We start from the raw sequence: 12,145 nt of genomic DNA on the forward strand, positions 1-12,145 counted from the left end.
GAGCTCATTCTAGAACTGCTAGATTATGTATTGAGACATAATTTCTTTGTTTTTAAGGATAAATTCTACTTACAAAATCGAGGCACTGCGATGGGGGCAACTTGCGCCCCATCCTATGCAAATTTATTTATGGGATTTTGGGAAAGATCTTTGACAACAAATGGTAATTATTGTGATAAGTGGCAAGTTGTATCATGGAGGCGTTTCATTGATGATGTCTTGTTCATTTGGCAGGGGACTGAGGATGAGCTCAACCTATTTCTAAACCATCTGAACATTAATGAAATGGGTATTAAGCTCGTGAGCAAGTACAGTAAGACTGAAATCGATTTTTTTGGACCTAAAGATAAAGGTGGAGGCTGATGGTAAGCTTAACACCGATATTTTTAGAAAAACCGCTTCTGTGAATTCTTACTTAACGGTTGACTCCTCCCACCCTAAACACATCATTAGGGCTATCCCTAGGGGGCAATTCGTCCGGGCTAGAAGGATCTGCTATACTGAAGATGGGTTTGAGCATCGATCCAAGGATCTGAAGAACAGACTTCTCAATAGAGGTTATCAAGAATCAGAAGTGAAACGTGAATACGAGTATGCCAAAACCAAGACCAGAACTGACCTACTTAAATCCCAAGTGAAGGAAAAGAAAAGATTCGGACAATGTGGTAAGATACATATCAGGGTACAATAAGCAATGGAACATCATGCGAGGGATTTTTAATAAACATTGGTCGATCTTAAAAACAGACAAACGTTTGTCTAAAATTATTACTCCTCTTCCGGCGATGACACCGCGGCGTAGTCCTAACCTTCGTGACATTATGGTTAGGAGTCATTATGTTCCCTCCACATCTAATAAATATCTTTTTGGATCAAGGGGGCCCAAATGGGGCAACGTGTCATGTGGTAAATGCGGAGCCTGTCAAACTATGGAGAGAACTGATTCGTTCTCTGGCTCAGATTGCACTAAAGTTTATAAAATATTACATTTTGTTAACTGCAATACTAGGAATGTCATCTACCACGCGCGCTGTCCTTGTAATAAGATATATATTGGAATGAGTTCAAGGGACCTAAAAAAGCGGATAATGGAACATATCAGGGACATTAAGGGCATTCAACATAGACACGATGGAATTGATGACACCCTTTATGGTGACAGAAGTAAGCCTCTTGCAAGGCACTTCAAGGAGTTCCATGACAGCAATTGGAGACTTTTGAAAGTTAAGGGAATTGATCGGATTTATGCTGGGAACCGCGGGGGGGGGGGGGGGGGGGGGGATATTGTGAAAAATTTACTGAGAAAGGAAATGAAATGGATTGTTACTTTGGACACAATGTCCCCAAGGTGTCTGAACGAATCACAAAGTTTTGCATCCTTTTTGTAATTGCTGTGTTTAAGACTAATGCTGTTTTTTAATTTGTTGCTAGTGTCGAATTAACGGATTTCTGTAGAAAGTGATACCGAAAAAGTCCGAAATCTATGGATTAGTGCCGATGATTATATATGCTGGAGGATGTGAAGTTACGAACATAATGCATGGCTGTATTTATGAGTTATATATGTATGGCTTTTTATGTATGTATGAGTGGTCATATGAATAATGTATTTATATGTATGTATGGCTTTCCCCTTCCCTTTCCCCTTTTTTCCCCTTTCTTTCCCCTCCTTTGTTATATGTATAATTTGTATATATGTATGCATATCATAAAATAATAATATTTTTTTATTATGGGAAGTTTAGATGTGTACACATACCTATTGGATATTAATATTTATTTATATAATTATTGTGTATAATTTTATGGTTATATTTTGAGTGTATTTGTGTATCTTAATATATATGTATAACTAATGTCTATCACTGTGGGAGATATGTATGCACAAAGGTGTTTGCTATCATGTTATTAATTCATTTTTTAAGTGGGATTTAATTTATTGTAAACACTATATACGTATAAATCTATGTGTATGAATTAGATTTTCACTCTATTTTTGGATCCGTGCTGCTCATCCTGGTCGTAGCCTGTGATTCCTGGTTACAGGTCGGGTTTCCGATTGGGATCAGCATCTACGAATCCAACTTACTAGTGTGAACTTTATATTTATATTTATTAATTATATTCAAGGGTCTGGTCCGGGTTGGTCCTCTTAATTTATTTATTTATGGGGGGTTTTCTAAGACACATGGTATTTTGCGTTCGATTTGGTACAATTATATTTAATTATATTTAATCACTATCTGTGTAAAATATTATAATAATAATTTTTATGGAATTCTAATATATGGATGGTATTTAAATATATGTACAGTCATGCAATTATTTATTTACTTATTTAATGAGTAATCTATTTTTGGTATTTTGTAATACGCATATAAAGGATATTTCGATATAGACAGGTCTATTTCATGTGCACGTACATAGGTATTTTTGGCTTTCTAGGGACCGGTATGATTAACGACAATTTCCCCTATTGACAGTACGCTTCTTGTCTCACCTGTTGGGTACTTGATGGGTGCGCATGCGGGTCGCGTGATCTCCCGTGCGTCGGACCGGAAGTTGTCTTTAGGTTTGAGAACGAGTCCTGGTTTCCAGGTACAAACTTCCGGCCATGACGCGGATGGTCTGACGCATGGAGATGTGCGTGACCTGTCATGCGCCGGTTAACATCACCTCATTTGGAGGTGTACTTAAGAGGGGAAACACTAGGCATACTTCACCTCCTGACGAAGGAAGCGAAACGCGCGTCGAGGTGGTCCTCGGATCGGAGTGTGTTCTTTTCACCATGTCCACTTCAGGTAAATGACTAGCCTATTTAGACATTGATGTTCTTTTGCATACTCATTGAGTTATATCTTGCCGTTTAAAGTTGATCATTCTAGATATCTGATCTTGTGGTTATTCTACTATTATACCATATTGTTGCAATTATGTTATAATTTATGGTCTTTGCCATGGGACTTGGTGAACATTCCCATCTGGGGTGTTTTTAGCTTTTTGTATTTTAAATGTATGTTTTTTGTGGGTAATATTTCCCGTATGGGACAATAAAGATTTATATATTTTATATTCTTGCTGTCTACTTGATGTTATTTATACATCAGGTATATTTTTGGATTTTGATAATTAATTGTCATACCTGATGGTTTGATATATGCTCTGAATACATTTTCTGTTGACAATCTCTAATAGTGTCACTATGAATTCCTTTTGTTCATTATCAAGGGTCCAATGTCGCAACAATTCAGTAATCGCCAACATCCCCTTCTCATGTTCAATACTGGTATATAAGGATACCACATCAAAGGACACAAGGAAACAGTCATCACAGACCTCTTTAGCCTTCAATTTATTAATAAATTGAGTTGTGTCCTGGACATAAGACTTTGCATTTGTAGCTCCTTTGCGTAAGAACAGGTCAAGGAATGTAGCAATTGGTGTGAATAATGATCCAACACCCGAGACAATTGGTCTACCTGGTGGTTTACACATGCTTTTGTGAATCTTAGGGAGTAAATATAAAACCGGTGTCCTAGGGTGTTCAACCCGTAAATATTCATATAATTTGACATCAATTAAATCTAGAGCATATGCATTATCGACAACAATTTTAATCTTTCTCATGATGTCAAATTTTGGGTCACAATCAAGTTTTTTATACACCTGTACATCTCCCAATTGTCTAAGTGCTTCATCGATGTAGTCGCTGGTGTCCATGACCACGACCGCACCCCCTTTATCGGCGGGCTTGATCGTAAAGGTCATGGGCACCAGCAAGTGCATGGAGAGCATCAATTTCTAATTTAGTTAAATTAGCCTTTTTTAGGGAGCTACCCATAAATGACTTTCATTTATGCATCCTATCCTTTACCAGTTGAATATATGTCTCAACCGCCTTATTGGTGGAAGGCGGCTGAAACGTACTAGATGTATGAAGCTCAAAATCACAAAATCTAAGTTTACTTGTGTCACAAGATGCGGTCTTCCCCTCCATCTGGTCTCCTCCCGAAAAAAATGCTTTGAGTCTAAATCGAAATGCCCTTGTGGGCTGAAAGAGAGGTCTCTATTGAGTAGATCTAATTCAGAGATGGTAAGTTCTACAGACGAGATATTCACCACTAGTCTGTCCATTTCCTTGCGGTCTTGTTGACATTCTTCCCGGTTGGTGGTAGCTTCGATCGCGTTATTCTGCCTTTTACGTTCTCTTTGGTGTTTTCTACCACCCCTCCTGTGGCGTTGTCTTTTCTTCTTGTATTATCTCCTAAAAAAGATGAAGATGTTGTAGGGCCCACTAATCGTGATGGTTCATCAGATGCAGGGCCGCCATCAGGAATTTCAGGGCCCCCTACAGCTAAATTTTCTGGGCCCCCCTACCGCCTGTTAACGGTACTCCGTCCAGCACTATATCATGGTACCCAGGGCCGCCATCAGGGGGGGTATTATGGGTACTGATGTGAGAGGCCCGGCCAAACCGAATTGAAAGGGGGGCCCGGCAACTGCCGCGACTTGCCTTTGGTAGAAAAAAAACAGGCTCCTGCAATGGGGCCCGTTTTTTTCACCAAAAGAATGTCGTGAGCTGCGGGCCCCCCTTTCAATTAGGTTTGGCCGGGCCTCTCACATCAGTACCCATAATACCCCCCCTGATGGCGGCCCTGGGTAGCATGGGGGTCGTCATGGGGGCCGTCAAACACTGCCGCCCGTGCGACCTATCGCGCGCACCCGCAAACTCCCGCGCATGCGCAACCGCTACCGCCTGGAACCGCGCACCGAATTTTGAGGCAGATTTTGACCTGCCCACACTATCTTGCCGCGTTTTTTGCCCGCGGCGATTGAGGACATCAGACAAAAAACGCAGGGAAAAATGCATTTTCTGCCTCCCATTGATTTCGATGGCAGGTCAGAGGCGGAACCGCGGCAAGAAAGGACGTGCTACTTTTTCTTTTTTCCCACGACTGGCTCCCATTGATTTCAGATTAAATCAATGGGAGGCGGTTTTGGAAGTTGTTTGGTGCTGATTCTGACGCAGTGTCCGAGTCAATATCAAGGCCCAAAAACTCTGTGAACTGGGCCTTATTGTTAGGGCTTATTCAGACGAACGTGTAATACATCTGTGCAACGCGCCTCGCACGGACCTATGTTACTCTATGGGGCCGTTCAGACTGTCAGTGATTTTCATGCAGCGTGTGTCCGCTGCGTAAAACTCACGACATGTCCTATATTTGTGCATTGTTCGCGCATCACGCACCCATTGAAGTCAATGGGTGCGTGAAAATCACGCCCAGCACTTCCGCAGCAGTATAAACTATGAATGAAAACAGAAAAGCACCACGTGCTACAAACATACAAACAGAGTGTCATAATGATGGCGGCTGCGCGAAAATCACGCAGCCGCGCATCATACGCTGCTGACACACGGAGCTGTTATGGACCTTTTGCATGCGCAAAACGCCACGTTTTTGCGCACACAAAAAGCACACGCTCGTGTAAATCCGGCCTTAGGGTAGGAACACACTAGGCATGAACACTGCGGATTTTATGCAACACATTTTATTGTGGAAAATCCGCAGCGTATTACAGTGGCAGCAGAGTGGATGAGATTTGAACAAATCTCATCCACACGCTGCAAAAAAAATTGACCTGCCGTGTGGCTTTTTAAGCCGCAGCATGTCAATGTATTCTGTGGAATCGCTGCTCCTCTGTTGCGGAAATGCTGCGGTTCTGCCGCAAAAATCACACATGAGAAAAAAAAAAAGGCACTTTTTTAAATTTATAAACAAGTTTAGACTTGCCCCAGCCGTAGTCCTGGTGACGCGATCCTCTATTCTTAGCGCAGCCCGGCCTCCTATCATGACGTTTCATCCCATGTGACTGCTGCAGTGGTCACATGGTCTACAGCGTCATCCGAGGAGGCGGGGCTACGTTCGAAAGAGAGAGATAAGTCACCTAAACTACGGCCGGGGCAAGTCTAAACTTTTTTTTCCCTGCAGGATTCCCGCAGCGGACACGCCTCACCAAACCTGCGCCACTATTTGGTGCGGTTTTGCTGGCAGAATTCCCTGCGGCTACCGGGGCGGATAAGCTGTGTAGTTTTACTCAGCGTATCCGCCTAGTGTGTTCCTACCCTTATGATGTCGCTCCTGGAGCTGCTGCCTGTCTCTAAATAGGCAATTGGTCCAGTAGAATTTGGAATTATTTTTTTTTGTGAACCAGCTTAAAAAAATACAAAACTTTTGTGTTAGGGCCTGTTCACATCACCGTTCGCTTCCGTTCCGGGGTTCCGTCTGAGGTTTCCGTCGGGTGAACCCCGCAACGGAAAGTGAAAGTGACAGCACAGCCGCAGGGAATTCTGCCAGCAAAACCGCACCAAATAGTGGCGAAGGTTTCGGGAGGCATGTCCGCTGCAGGAATCCTGCAGGGAAAAAAAAGTTTAGACTTGCCCCGGCCGTAGTTTAGATGACGCGTCTCTCTCTTCTGAACGTAGCCCCGCCTCCTGGGATGACGCTGTAGACCATGTGACCGCTGCAGCAGTCACATGGGATGAAACGTCATTACAGGAGGCCGGGCTGCGCTAAGAATAGAGGATCGCGTCACCAGGACTACGGCCGGGGCAAGTCTAAACTTTTTTATAAATGTAAAAAAGTACCTTTTTTTTTTCTCATGTGTGATTTTTGCGGCAGAACCGCAGCATTTCCGCAACAGAGGAGCAGCGATTCCACAGAATAAATTGACATGCTGCGGCTTAAAAAGCCACACTGCAGGTCAATGTTTTTTGCAGCGTGTGGATGAGATTTGTTCAAATCTCATCCACTCTGCTGTGACTGTAATATGCTGCGGATTTTCCACAATAAAATGTGTTGCATAAAATCCGCAGTGTTCATGCCTAGTGTGTTCCTACCCTAAAGCCGGATTTACACAAGCGTGTGCTTTTTGCGTGCGCAAAAACGTGGCGTTTTGCGCATGCAAAAGGTCCATAACAGCTCCGTGTGTCAGCAGCGTATGATGCGTGGCTGGGTGATTTTCGCACAGCCGCCATCATTATGACACTCTGTTTGTATGTTTGTAACACGTGGTGCTTTTCTGTTTTCATTCATAGTTTATACTGCTGCGGAAGTGCTGGGCGGGATTTTCACGCACCCATTGACTTCAATGGGTGCGTGATGCGCGAACAATGCACAAATATCGGACATGTCGTGAGTTTTACGCAGCGGACACACGGTGCATGAAACTCACGGACAGTCTGCACGGCCCCGTAGAGTAACATAGGTCCGTGCGAGGCGCGTGAAAATCACGCGCGTTGCACGGACGTATTACACGTTCGTCTGAATAAGCCCTAACAATAAGGCCCAGTTCACAGAGTTTTTGGGCCTTGATATTGACTCGGACACTGCGTCAGAATCAGCACCAAACAACTTCCAAAACCGCCTCCCATTGATTTAATCCTAGGGATTCTCCGTGCTTTAAAATATTCTCCCAGAGTAGATAAATGTAGCTCCAGGGAGATTTTTTGTCTCCTCTTATTCTCCCATTTCTTCCTTAGAATTTCCACAGTGGGTTTGCTCAGGAAGGCACTGTCACCCATGTGTCCCAACATGATTCTAGCCTCATCGTCATCAGAATAAGAAAACATGCTTGGTGAAAGGTTTTTACTTGTACCTTGATTGGGATCCATCCTCAATATGGGTGCACGCTTAAGGGCCAATGTACAATGCGAAGAAATCAGCAGCACAGGCAAAGGGGTTCCTTTTGAGGAAAACAAGGTAGATACAAGGTAGATAATCCCTAGCCAGGGATGGTGATTTTTAATCCCGATATTTAAGAAAATTGGTCTAAAACGTGATAAATATTTGGGAGGGACATAAGGGGACGACAAAACCAGTAATATGTTGTCCGCATAAAGTGCACATTTATGTGTCTGACCCCTAAGCTCAACTCCTTTTATGTCGTTATTTATCCTGATCAGGTGGGCCAGTGGCTCTATTGCCAAGACAAAAAGAATAGGGGATAGAGGGCACCCAAGTCTCGCTCCCCGGCCTATAGTTATACGGTCTGAGAAGAATCCCTTGATAATTACCTGGGCAGATGAAGTCCAATATAGACTTCTCAAAAGGATAATACATTTATCCCCAAACGCCCAACGCTTCAGGACAAAAAATAAATAGTCCCAGGTCAGGGAATCAAAAGCCTTATGTAGATCCAGTGACAAGCATAGTGCTCCCGATTTCCGTGTTCCATCCCAGTGTGAACGAACAAGGGATATAAGATCAATGATCCTTCTAGTCTGATCAGCCGCTTGTCTGTTTGGAATGAAACCCACCTGATCTGGGTGAATGTAATGTTCTAGAAAGGGATTGAGTCTCATGGCCAAGATTTTAGTGAGAATCTTCATGTCAACATTAATTAATGATATTGGCCTATAATTTCGACACGAAGAGGGGTCTTTACCTGGTTTTGGGATCACTGAAATGTACGCTCTGAGGGCATCAGGTCCAGGAGGACTACCATCCCTTAAAGAGTTAGAGGATGACCAAGTGAGGGGCCAAAACATCCGCAAATTTTTTATAATAGAGATTAGCGAACCCATCCGGTCCTAGGGAGTTAGCTGGTTTGAGGGATTTAATCGCAGCCAGAACTTCCTGAGTGGATATAGGGCCTCCATATTAACCCTGTGGGGGTCTGTTAATACGGGCAAGGAGATATCCTTATATAATGTATCAGCTTTCGCTTCATCCATTTGGGGAGGGGATTTATACAGGGAAGAATAGAATGAAAAGAAACAATTGAGAACTTCACCACCCTTAGTTTATGGACCATAAAGTTACGAGACAATGGAGCAAGTTTCCGAGCTAAGTGGGCGCCGGGTTTGTCACTTTGGGCAAAAATCAGTATGCGTCCAACGAATGTGATGTTCTGCGATAGTCGTAAGGCATAAGTTAAGTTCAGTACGGGGATCCTCAATTTTAGACCGCAAATCAAGGTTAGTATTCGCTTTTTGTTATCGAACTAAAGCTAAATAAGTCGCTTCCTTATCTTTAAGAGTTTGGTCCCAAGTTCTTTTTAGACATGAGGCAATCTGAATAAGTTTCCCTCTAAGGGTAGCTTTGTGGGCCTATATGAAAAAAACTAGAGCGTTTAGCCCAATAATTCACCTAGGAAGATGCAGAAAAATTCTGCACGGTGCCGTGCAAATATATAGCTTAACCCCTTAAGGACACGGCCAATTTTGGCCTTGAGGACAGAGCAATTTTTTTACATTTCCCTCTTTGCATGAACAAGTTGTACTTTATGTAGGTACCATTTTTTGGTACAAATACATTATCATTTAATTTCTATAAATTTTTATTTTGGCGAAAATGCAGAAAAAAAGCAGTTCCGCTGCAGTTTTAATATTTTTTTTTACACCATACACCGATCATCATAAATAATGTTATACATTTGTTGTACAGGCTGTTACGGTCGTGGCAATACCAAATATGTCTATATTATTTCATGTTTTGGGACTTATATTTTAAAAAGTTTATTTATTATAAAAAATGTGTGTTTCTGTGTACTTTTTTTTCCTTTTTATTTATTTATTTATCATAATTTTTTTTTTACATTCATTTAACTTTTTTTTTTAATCCCATAAAGGGATTTATCATTTTTATTTTTATTTTGTAACTGTAATGTACTGCCATAGATCTATATGCCAGTACATTAGCCTGTGTACTGATTGTACACAGGCAGTTATTAGGGCATACCTCAGTATGCCCTAATAACAGGAAATATGTTCAGACAGCCCTGGGGTCCTTCAATGGACCCTGGGCTGTCTGGCCATATGAGTTGTGGGCTTTGATCGCGTCACAGATATTCTCTGTGACGCGATCAATGTGCAGTCCCCTCTCCTTGAACGCCGCGATCAGCTTTCATCGCGGCGTTCAAAGGGTTAACAGCTGAGAGAAGATGTTTCTCTTTTCTCCGCTGTCAGAGAGGGGCCGTGGCTGTGTATTACAGCCGTTGCCCCGCTCTCGATCGCACGCGCAGACGGCTGTCACACAGGACGAGTATGCTCGTCCTAATGCGCGAAGTGCTCGCCGCTCAGGCTGAGCATACTCGTCCTGTGTTGGCAACCAGTTAAACAAAAAACAAAAACAAAACAAATATTGGACATAAACCAGCACACTCCAGGTGGAATTTTGATATAAAGGTACAAATTTATTCATAAAAATTTAAGTCAAATCGATTTGCCATATCGATACATGATATAGTCGATAGACAAATATAACCAACATAAAATTAGATCGCTAAAACATATTATCCGGAACACTGATCACAAAAGGGTTAGCTAATAAATAGAAGCTCAAAATTAGATACACAGTATAGTATAAATATATTAGGTAGACAGTACAGAATTTATCTACCAATACAGGTGTACTTATCTATTTTGTTACAATTGAGGGGCCTCTTCGATATATCAATTGTAACTTTGAGATCCTGGATACGTTTTCCAGCCCAAGATAGTTTTGTTTGGAATATGTTTCCGATATTTTTCACCTAACAAGGTGAACCAGCATAAATCTCCTTGTTTCGTCCATCTGTTATCCGTGTATAACGGTTCAATTTATGGCACAGGATCAGGAAGGTATCAACCCAACAGTGGATCAACCTGGGATTAGCTCGAAAGCAGGTACATGGGGCGTGACGTCAGAACAACCACGTGTCAAAGTAATTTCTCATAGGCTAACGCGTTTCATCCACTCATGGACTTCGTCAGAGCCGACAAAACTATCTTGGGCTGGAAAACGTATCCAGGATCTCAAAGTTTACCCGGAGCTGGAAGTGGAGCTGCACCTTACACAGGTGGTTGAGAGCGGTCCATGTTGATCGAATCCGAAGAACGGATCACCTTTTTCTCTAACTAAAGAGATTTCCTTCCTATACCTGGAGGTGTTGTCTGAGAGACCCTGGTTGCCTACAAATCGCAAACGGATACAGGCTCATTACATTAATTATATTTGTCTATCGACTATATCATGTATCGATATGGCAAATCGATTTGACTTAAATTTTTATGAATAAATTTGTACCTTTATATGAAAATTCCACCTGGAGTGTGCTGGTTTATGTCCAATATTTGTTTTGTTTTTGTTTTTTGTTTTAGATTTGTGGGCCTCCCAGTTAATCGCAGGGGAAGTGTCAGGGGAAGTGTCAGTCGCACAGTTAAGGTGGTAATACTGTTCCAGTTCCGTTGTGATTTCTTTGAATATTTGCGGGTTTGTCAGAAGGGATTCATTTAAACGCCATGAGTTAGACCTAGGTTTAAGCCAGAAGCAATCCAGTGTAAACAACACCATGTCATGATCTGACCACGAAATCGGATGTATTTTGGCATGAAGTAAACTATTTAAAAGCTGAGATGGAAGGAATAGATGATCTATACGAAAGTAAGATGAATGTACATGAGAATAAAAAGGTATAATCCCTGGTGGAGAGATTGGCAGATCTCCAGGCATCTACAAAATCATGGGAGTGTAAGAGTTTGGCTAATTGCAACCCCTGTTAAGGGGGGAGGGCGAAGGAAGGAGGAACCTGTGATCGTTTTGTCAAGGAGGTGATCCAGTGCTACATTAGAATCCCCGCCCAAAAACACTTTACCAAGGAGATGAGGAAATAAGTGTCTAAAGATGGCATTGAAAAAACTTATTTGGCCTTCGTTTGGTGCATAATAAGAAACGAACGTGACCTGTGTGTCTTGCAGCGTACCATTCACAAGCAAATAACTGCCCTCAGGATCTGTCACCGTGGTTTGATGTGTGAAGGGAAGTTTTCTTTTAAAAAAGATGCCCACTCCTCTAATTTTTTCCATCGCAACCGCTAGGTAATACAAAGGATAATGATTATGCATACATTTAGGACAAGAGCTAGTGGAGAAATGCAATTCTTGTAAAAACACTACATCACAATGTAAGGACTTATATGTTTGAAAAGCTTTGCGCCGTTTAGTCTGCGAATTGAGGCCTTGATCATTGTGAGTGACAAAGTCAAAGGAGGACGGAGGGTCAGCCATGACCTAAATGTTCACAGAAAGCACAATACCTAAGACATTCGACCATCATAAGAAGGAGACAGGAAAGAAGGGGAGAGGAGCAAAAGTAAAATAGAAAGG

The sequence above is a fragment of the Rhinoderma darwinii genome, chromosome 1 (genome assembly GCF_050947455.1).
Source record: "Rhinoderma darwinii isolate aRhiDar2 chromosome 1, aRhiDar2.hap1, whole genome shotgun sequence".
NCBI lineage: Eukaryota > Metazoa > Chordata > Amphibia > Anura > Rhinodermatidae > Rhinoderma > Rhinoderma darwinii.